General features: G+C 37.8%; 1 long non-coding RNA gene across 1 annotated transcript in view; it reads right to left on the reverse strand.

Annotated features, from left to right (window-relative positions):
- LOC117286346 overlaps positions 1 to 7,378 on the reverse strand; it is a 63,283-nt gene extending 55,905 nt beyond the window's left edge. Inside the window, exon 1 of the long non-coding RNA XR_004517488.1 lies at positions 7,330 to 7,378. This is a non-coding gene — a long non-coding RNA (uncharacterized LOC117286346). The remainder of the gene's footprint in view (positions 1 to 7,329) is intronic.
- Positions 7,379 to 9,147: the final 1,769 nt, after the last annotated feature.

Consider the following 9,147-nt stretch of genomic DNA (forward strand, 5'->3'; position numbering starts at 1 on the left):
CAGAGGTGGAATCAAATATAATCTTGCAGGACAGCTGTTTGAACAAATACACTGTGAATTCACAGGTCCCGGGGTTGGTCTTATGTCCCTATACTTTAGTTTCAGAAATTCTTAGAACTAATCCAACGTACTTATTTTTCACATAAAGACATTTGAAGAGGGGTGTATTAATGTTTCTGTCTTTTAGTCTATATGAGTTGTTGGAAAGGAAATATATCTTACAAGATGATTGTAATTTAACCAAACCCTGTATTGTCAGCCTCTTTATTATACTCATACAATGAAAATATATAATGAGTTAGACATACCAAGAGAGATACAAAATGACATAGCTCTGCTTTCTGCCCGAAACACTTTGAGCCCACTGAAGATGTTAGTTTTCTAGAATTTTTTCCTTACAACCTGTAGAGTAACTTAGGTTAAATATTGTTAATAGATATTTTTTCTGTTCTATCTGAGCACACAATAGCTCATCCTGGATGAGTAATTAACTACATATCTTAATGGCTTTAGAACTTATTATTTTGTGAACACTGACAGAGATGATAAGGTGCTAAGCTTTTAAAATACATGTGTAAGACTTATGCATGAATAAATTAAAATGCTATTGGATTAAAGTAATGCATTCCACACAATATTTTTGTGACTCATTTGGATTGTTAATAATGGAAATTCCCCAAATTTATGAGTAGGTTAAAAATTAAAGGAAAAAATCAATACACTGCTTTGGTTACATAGACACTCCATTATTAAAATGAATTTTGAGGAATAAATAGTATAAATATGTGAATGACCATAGTCTTGTATATTTTTAAATCAGCTGTCTTCAGGACCTATGCCTATTTAATTGGAATGAATAGTATCTAGTGTCAGCCCAGCAAGAGCCTCCCTTGGACTTCTCTTTGTCTCCTGAATGCATAAATATAAACTAGGACTCTTGTGTGTTGATTGCTGAACATCCCTTTGTAGTGTGATGTGTTTTGATCTGATGTGATGATTCTCCGAGTTGGCTTTAAGAACTTCTTCATCTACAGGGCACATGGTACATGCCAAATGCCAGGCTAAACTACTAACTCACTGTGGCTCTGCCTGAATTTTTCCTTAACAGGTAGAGCTTCAGGAGGCAGCTGCTTGGAGGTGTCTCTTTAGCGAAGCCATCAGTAGATCTCTGACATCACGTTGAGGCACCAGGAGAGAAGTTGATACTAGTGCATAAATGACCTAAGGCAGAGTTTCAGTTATGTATCATGTACCATTTCAAGTGGAGGGAAGGGAAAAAAGAAAAAGAATTGTTTATTACCGTTATTGTTTTGATTTCTTTAATTAAATTAAAATTGTTATCTCTGCCTAAGGCCATTGCCCTGGCATTTTATCTCATTATTCCAACAAAGGAAATGGGTTTCTTATAAATAAGATTTACTATTCTAATATTCTCCCTTACTTCAAGTTGTCCAAAGTCAGGATGAAGATCACATCAGAAAAGAGCACCGAGTGTTTTACAAATAATGCAGGTGTTCACAGTGGTAATCCTTCTAGAGATTATTAATTTCCAACATCAAGGTCATATACATTCATTCATGCAGAAGAACACAGACCATGGAGCCTTTTTATTCTTATATTAATTAACAAGGAATTAAAATTAAGCTGACTTAAAAAACACTCCACTCAGGAGCCATTTCAAATGATGAGAAATGCCCAAGGGTGGAGAGAGGGGGATAACAAACTCAAGTAGGCAACATGTAAAGCAACATACAACTCTATGCACATTAGTATAATTACACATTGCAAATTATATCGGATGCATCTAATATCTAATTTTTTGAAAGCTGATTCCACTTGAGACTTCAATAACAGCATCAACATTTTGCAGGTGGCTCCTTCTGTATAGTATCCAAAGAGAATTATCCCCCTAATGTGTTTACAACCCTCAAGTAAAAAACGGGTGCTCTCTCTTAAAGGACCAAGTGAATAAGGAACACTGGAATATCACCTTGATAAAGGAAAGGGGGAGGGCTCCACCCTATGTACCACTGAACAGGGTTATTTATTGTGCTCCTTCTGTGCACATAATACATACTTGTTTCCAGCAATAAGGCACCTAGACATGAGCCTCATTAGAAAATGTGAGAGAGGTTACGTATACATTCTGAGGCAATGATATGAAAACAGAAAGCCCTGCATTAAATTCAGCTCTTCTAAAACATACAATTAATTTGTCCTAAAGAGGACACCAAATTAAAGCTCTGCTTTGAGGAATAGGCTTTTGTCCTCATTTCTGTATGAATCAATCATCAAATAACCAAAATATATTTGTGATCTTGGAGAATGAAGCATATTATTCAAGTTGATTGGATCCATTTTCTTGATTCCTCCTTAAAGATCTTTCTACTAATTAGTCAGGGTTGCTATTGAATTATTTAATTATCTGCACTTTTGTGCAATGAAATATGTTGTCATATCACATACTTTATCATGCTGTTGCTGTTCACACTTAATGATGCTTCTATAGTTAGCAGTTTCCTTTGTTCTGCTCCGTAAGTGCTTTTAGAAAGAGGGTGGGCTGGAAAGGAGGAGCCTTGAGGTTTGTGAAATAAAATCATATTTTCCTGATGCACATGCAAAACTTTATGCATTTATGTGAATTTCATTTTAGAAATTAAGTTGCAATTCTGTTTGGAATAAGCTATAAGGAGCATGTCGATGACTTTGAATGCAGCCACAACTATATGACTCTACCTTGACGTCTCTCTGGTGCATACCCACTGCAGTGCAATGGTAAAAGGACGATTTAATTTTTTTAAATCAGCAAGGAATGTCTTTAACAAGGAAGAAGTAAATTATGATAATTACTCTGAATGGTTGGATCCTTGAGCATTACTAATTAGCATTTATTGCCTGGATTATAGAACAATACATGTGAAACCGAACTGCGATTGCTCTTTTACGTTGAAGACTTGAAAAGGCAATGGAGCAAAAAGGCAGCGACATCACTAGTTTAGTCAGTGGTTTACATCTCCTTGGTAGTATGCAGAATTCCTCACTTTGAGAACACAAATATAGTCCATGATATTTTTAGCCCATTCATTTGTTTTGTATTAGGCACATATTTATATATGATATCATAGTTACGGTGGACTAATGAGAGGTGAAACATTTTGGTTATAATAGCATTTGGGGATAATTTTATCAGTTGCAAGACCTTAAAAGAAAAGGGCCTAAAACTCACTCTTTCATAAAAATAAGAAATTCTCCGGCAGAAGTTTGGATTAAAAATGAAACAAAGAACTCAGTTAACAGTGAATAAAATTTTACATTCATTTCTCCATTTTTTTTTTTTTCCTGGAGGGATTATTGTTGCAAATAAGTGAGAAAAGGCAATTGGTTTCTGGCTTGTGAGTATTTTTCACTAGGAATTTGCAATAAAATATATTCTGAAATTAGAAAAAATTGATGTTAATCAACAGGCCGATACAAGTCACAAAAATAAATGCCACTTGTATAATTTGGCAACTGAAATTCTTAAATAACCCGGCAGGTAGGAGGAGAGAAAAAGGAAAAATGAACCATTCATCATTCTCCCTGCAGTCTGTTTTCCTCCACACCCCATCATCCTGGATGAAGAGAAAAGGACATCGTAAAATATAAAGCCAGTACTAAATACAGTTGCGAGTCTTCCCAATACTTTCCATGGCTTCTCTACCCTGATCCTTTTTAGTCTGAAAGAATAAGTTTGACTAAATCTGTGAGGAGATTAAGCAGGCTGGTGATAAAAATTAATTCTGCTGAATGAGCAAATGCATTTGGGTTGCAGAGATGCAAATAAGATAATACTTTTCTTTTCCTTTGACATACCAGGCAGATTAGTCTAGAATGTTAAATTTGATTGTATTAGAATATATTAGCAGTGTTTTAATTAATACCAATCAAACATTTTCTTTCCCTGGGGCTTGATGTGTTCTTATCCTTTCTAAATCATCTGTATTTTTCCCCAGTAAAAACAAAGAAAAAAAAAAACCTTATCAAATCACCAAAACCTTTTGTTACAGTCTTCGTAATTTTACTGTATTCAATAGAAAAGCAAGTATAAGCTCTTTACCTAAAGATGTCTTGCCCACAAAATTTGTTTCCAGGTGCTATATTTAAAATGTGTACTGTTCATCGGTATGCTTCATTAAAAAAAAAGAGTAAAAAAATTGGAGGCTTAAAAATAGGCTTCTTTTGTATTTTTCATTTTGGGGGAAAATGTTGCAAAAGGGAATTTGGCTGGTTCATCTTACTTGGCCTTATTCTCTCTGGAGCTTCCTAGAGCTGGTAAATTTTCAACTGTATTGGTTTTAAGCTTGCATTTCTTTGGAAAGAGAGGCCCAAAAAAAAAAAAAAAAAGAGATTTTTTTTTTCTTTTAAAAAAGAGGTGGTGGTTGGGGGGGGGGACCTAGTTAAAAATCCGGTGAGCCAGTGCACCCTGTGAACTGAATTGTAACTGTTCCAAGGAGGTGCTGCGCTGCATTCCACTCATTAGCCTTCCTTTTCTCTCAAGCTTCCTGTCCTTCTGTGTCCAGAGGCTCCAGTTCACTCAGTTCTCTTTTCTTCCCCCAAATCACCCCCACCCCAATTCCCCGCCTTATTTTTTTTTATCTGCCAAGCTGGATTTGCACTTTTAAAGATCAGTATCAATAATGCCCTGCTTGTTTCGGTTGCACTCTCCCTTTAAAAGACAGCCCCCTCTAATTGATGCGTCTGGGCTAGTCTAGACTGGTAGTGATTGAACCAACCACCAATTATGTTATTCATTTCACTGAACTTCACTGATGGGCTTAGGGAGGAAGAAGGGGTGTTGAGAAACCTGCCCTTGCAGAGAAGCAGTTGCCTGCTGAAATATACAATCTGTGTGTTGTGTGCACTCCTAAATGCTTGGGTGATCAATTGTACGATAGCAGCCTAGGAACAGAAGCAGTCCACTTGAAAACATGTAAAAAGCCCAGAGTCCTTTGGAATGCAAACGGAAACACTTGTATTAAATTACTATTCTGTTACCATTTGAAATCACAGAATTATATAGTACATGTTTTTATTGATCCATGCACATGATTTCACAGGATAAACTGCAGATACATTTTGACTTTTAAAAGGACCAAATGTTTTGCAAATATTTCATATGAATCATGTGGCAATATATAGCCATAAATTAAATAGATTCCTGGCCTTAATTTCCAAATACCTATGCATGCACATCAGCTAAGATAGGGGTGTCATTAATCTATTTTAGATAAAGTAAAGATGACTCAAATATTGAATTTAGTTTTCTTTGAAGCATGTTCTCACTATCAAATACTAGAAAGTTATATTTAAAAATTACAGCAACACATGGGGTTTTAACAAAAGACAGTGCAATTGTTGTACAATTCTTCTTAATTCAGTTTTCTAATTCAAAATTCCTTTTCTCTCAAGCTTCCTGCAATTTGGAGCCAATGACTAAAACTGCAATAAAAATTTAAAAAAAAAAAACAAGAAAAGAACAGTTTACTTAACCTTCAAATATATATATATATATATATATGAAGTTACAACTAATATTAGGTCTTTAAAAAAAGAAAACATTTGAAATCAGGGTTGATTGAAGTATTTTCCAAAAACAAAACAAAACAAAAAGTTAGAGAAAGGTGAGGCTGAGAAAAATAAAATTATTTAAACAAAATTGAATACTGGAATTTTTCACAACAAAGGAAAGGTAAGTTAGTGTTTCTCTTTGCCAACTACAAAACAGACCTAAATCACTGAAATTATTCTGTTAGAAAAAGTTACAGCTCCAGAAAATGACAAACTAGGTAATGCTAACAATTACCTTAAAGAGAAGATAATTTTGTGTTTGATGTTATAAATAACTTGGCGTTTGGTGTTATGAATAACTTTGTTGGATCGAATTTAAATCACGATAAAAATTTTCAATGAAGAGTAAGAAGTACTGATTACTCCTAGAGAATATGGTAATTATGTGTTTCTTTTATTTCACATATTCAGAAAATATATTTCCAATCCCTATCACTTTTAAATTCAATTATAACATTTTTCGAAAGGTACCACGCAAGGAGGCAATATCCTTCCTCTTACTTTATTTTTTAAAAACCTTGCAAGGTGATACAAATTTAATTTTAATTAATACCATAAATTTCATACTTCATGTGCAGAATAGCAAGACTAGAATTTTTAACCTATTAGTATTTTTGGCCCAAACTATTGGTTTATTCCACGTCAGTGTGACCACTATCTAGCCGTATAAGATATGCATGTGTGGGCACTGATATATAATATATCCTTATGCCTATTTTAACTGGGTACAATTTTGAGATTAACTGTTGAGTTTAAAAGTTGGAGGCATGGGGCATGCTGGGACTTCAGCTGAGATGTTCTGAGGTCAAGCACCAGGTACTGAGCTGTTCTTTTTACGCTCCGATAGTACTGCGTGTTGCTCTCAAGGAAAAGTTCCACAAGCCTCAGGCATCAATAATATACGGACACGTACACAGCAGCCAACGCGATTCTGACCCACTATATGCCTACTTTAACAAGAATTTAGGAGCTGCTGCTCTCTGGTCACCTGACCCCATCTAACAATGAAAACCTCAGAGGTGAACTCAGTCGCTTCAGACAAACTTTCTTTTCTTTTGTATTTGCTTAAAAGAAAAAAGTTCCACCAAATTTCCAGGATGTGAAGGCACGACTCGCAGCTCCCAAGAGCCTAACCCGTGGATTTAAACGGTAAACATCACAAGTTAGGGTCTCAGGGACTGAGAGGAGCGCAACCAATTTTTCTTTCTTGAGACAAAACAAAGCAAAACAAGAATGACAGGCAATTTCTGTTCCAGGGTCATGACAAAAATGCAACAAACAGGTGGTATGGTGTGTCCTCACTCTCTAAACTGCTTTCCTTCACAAAATAGAGATTCCATTTAAATATAATCTACACATCCACGCATACGCAATAGCTGGGGGTGCCTATTACATACCTGAATGTACAATTGTCAGTATACCAGAGAAAACTCTTTCAAGCTTTGGGCAAAACAGTTTACTAAAATGGAAAATGATATAAATAGAGCTAGGAATGCCCATGGTTTTAAAAACCATAATCGGAATCGGTGTTGAAATGTCTCTTCAAAGCTTTCATTTACAACTCGCACAAATGACTGAGAAGAAAACGTGAAGCCTCTCATTCCCCCAGGGCAAGCATGCCGCATGCAAAAATCACAGAAATCGGATTTTTGGGAGGCGAAGACCTGGAAGCAGGATTCGGAGACTATGAAAATATTCATGTGCAGAGCATTTTGAACTCACCCATTTGAAGCGGAGCGGGACTGCACGGCCTCCAGGAGCACCATTCCCAGCAAGGGGGAGAATGCGAGCTCGAAGAGCTAGGCTGGGCGAGGTGTTTCAATAGAGGACGGAAGAGGCGGGGGGGAAGCGATACACCAAATCTAGAGACTGTAACTCTGTAGTTTTTGCTTTGAAGAGAAGGGGGGAAACAGGCAGTTGGGTGGGAGTGGAGGAAGGGGCTGGGGATGATCAAATTTGGAAAATAGTCCGTTAAAACTTGTTTTTCTTTTTTAAAAGGAGGAGAGCAAGAAACCTCTCCAGTTCTGCTTTAAAAAAATTTTTTTTCCTTCTTTCTTTAGCATGCACCTTGCCAGTCCTGCAAACCGGGCCCTCCTCTGCACCAGCTGCTTGGCTACAGCGGAGGACAGAGCAGCAAGAGGAGCACCAAGCTGTCATTCCCCAGACGCCAAGAGGGAAGGGGTGGGTGCACGCTGGGGATACAGCCCCCACCTCCCGCTGCGGATGCTTGGGTCAATATTTCAGAGGAATACGGAGCATAATCCCCCTCCATCTTCGCAGAAGCTACTGGTTCTCTACCTGATAGAGAGTCCTGTTTCCTCATCTGACTGGAAACTCTGCTTTCCTATGCTGCCTCCAAAAAATGAAACGAAAGAGAAGTGCAAAGGAAGATGACTCTTTTTAAAAATTTTCTTCCTCTTTATTTTTTTTTTCTCCTTTATTTCATTCCAGGCCTGAGAAAGTAGATGGCTGACTAGTCAAAGAGAATGACAAAGCAGCCATAGTAAGGAAGACACTGGAGGGGGCCTCCTCCCGCACTTAGGGAAAAAAGTGAAATATTTTTAACATATTTCCATATGCAACTAGGAACAGTTAGAGCTCCAGGGTCTTCCAATTCCCCTCCCCCCTTTGAAAAATAGGATCATGCTACCAAGACAGCTAAATTATATCTTTTTCCCTCTCTATAGGGTCTGTTTAGCACCCCAACACACACACACACACACACACACACACACACACACACACACACACACACAAACTTTTTTCCTCACCTCTGTAGGTTCTTCTCATACACAATCCTTCGTTCAGTTTAGGGTCCTTCCTTTTTCTCTCCTTTCCCTCTTCCTTTTCCTCTCAGAGAAGCCAGTCCGTCATGATCATACCTAGTCTCTCTCTCTCTCCTGTCTCTCCCTCTCTGTCTCTCCCCCTCCTTTTCTTTTACTATTAAAAATAATAATAATACTGGCCCTTTCGACATAGCAGCATGAAGTGGCTGCCTTTGAGAAAGCACATTTAATCTTTACTGGCTCCCCTAGGCTTCAGTGAAGAAGGAGAAGGCAAGGGGAAAAAAAGAAGAGAGAGAGAAAAAGATTGTAAGGGAGGCTGCTGACGGACAGCAAGCATCAGGCACAAATCAGCGACAAGTTGAATTTTCCTAGACCACACTGCCCCCTTTCTTCTCCGCTCTCTCCCTAGGCTCCTGGAAAGCCCAAGTGTCTGGTTACAGGAGGTAAAGGGTCTCCCTTTGCCAACCGTGGTGCAGATTCCTTGCATGCCTGCTTAAATCTCTGGCAGAATAAGGAATCAATATCCCCCTCTAATCACCTTTAGCTCTTCTATGGCTTCCCCCCTTTTCTGAGAATCCACTTGGCTCTCAGAGCCGCTCCCCCGCCCTGCCATGCTCCTCCATACAAAGCTTGCAGCCCTGTCATTTCTCACTTCCTTCCATATCTTGGAGACAAGCCTCTTCTAATATTCTCATTCATATTCTCTCTCTCTCTCTCTCTCTCTCTCTCTCTCTCTCTCTCTCTCTCTCTCTCT

Source organism: Fukomys damarensis, unplaced genomic scaffold, assembly GCF_012274545.1.
Source record: "Fukomys damarensis isolate Sample0158 unplaced genomic scaffold, DMR_v1.0_HiC HiC_scaffold_16, whole genome shotgun sequence".
NCBI classification, from domain to species: domain Eukaryota; kingdom Metazoa; phylum Chordata; class Mammalia; order Rodentia; family Bathyergidae; genus Fukomys; species Fukomys damarensis.